Genomic DNA, 969 nt, shown 5'->3' with positions numbered 1-969 from the left:
AAATGACCATAATGCACATAAGAAAATTTACCTATTGTTCATGATATAGATGACCAACAAATTCTATGAAACTTTATATTAAACCTAGATGCGAGTTTAGACTACGTCGTTTGGAACGCATGAAACCATTACATAGGTTTAGACTGTGTCACTTGAAATGTATGAAGCCTTGGACATAAGTTAATATTGTGTTGCTTCGAACGTATAAAGTCTTGGACACAGAATGTCAAGTTCATGATTATACCATAAATACCACATGGAGTGTTTTTAGAACATGAAAACAATCCAGAAGTAGAAAAAGAATCAATATCCAAATTCGATAGATAAGAACCCAAAACAATAGTACCAAGACCCTTAGATCACAAGGACAAGAAGTAGGAAAAGAATCAAGATCTAAATTCGAAAGATAAGAACCGAGAACAATAGTACCAAGACCCTTAGATCACAAGGACAACTAAGGTTGAGTCATAATCCAAGTTTTAATGATAGATCATGATAAGAACTCACAAGTCAAGTGTGATAGGCTAGAATCTTAAAACAAATATACAATGGAGGTGCAGGGAATTGAACCCCGTGCCTCTCGCATGCAAAGCGAGCGCTCTACCATATGAGCTACACCCCCTTCATAAAATAAATGTCTCAAACGTTCATGATGAGGTAAGAAACCATTTTGGACTCTTTTAAGAAGTACTTTTAGAATTTTTCTTGGATCTTTGTATAAACCTTAAACCAAGTATAAATTAAAGGAATGTGAAAGAAAAATACCTAGAATCGTGATTTAAGGCTCCGAACCTATCAAATTTCTCAGGATTTAAGTAACATTAAAATAACCCATTAAATGAACTCTGCTGCCTATGAATGTTTAATACGAGCATAATACGACATGTTAGAAGTTTATATGACATTTGATGGTCATTGGATAAGATTAATTCACTAAACCAATTAACAGTGTAAAATGACCATAATGCA

The 969-nt window shown here is 33.7% G+C and overlaps 1 non-coding gene across 1 annotated transcript; it reads right to left on the bottom strand.

Moving 5' to 3' along the window:
- Nucleotides 1-549: 549 nt before the first annotated feature.
- On the bottom strand, nt 550-622 carry TRNAA-UGC (transfer RNA alanine (anticodon UGC)). The gene has a single exon. It is a non-coding gene; the product is annotated as a tRNA-Ala (tRNA).
- Between the last annotated feature and the right edge of the window lie 347 nt (nt 623-969).

The sequence above is a fragment of the Cucurbita pepo genome, chromosome 6 (assembly GCF_057944985.1).
Source record: "Cucurbita pepo subsp. pepo isolate OVF chromosome 6, ASM5794498v1, whole genome shotgun sequence".
NCBI lineage: Eukaryota > Viridiplantae > Streptophyta > Magnoliopsida > Cucurbitales > Cucurbitaceae > Cucurbita > Cucurbita pepo.
This window is presented reverse-complemented; position numbering and strand designations above follow the sequence as displayed.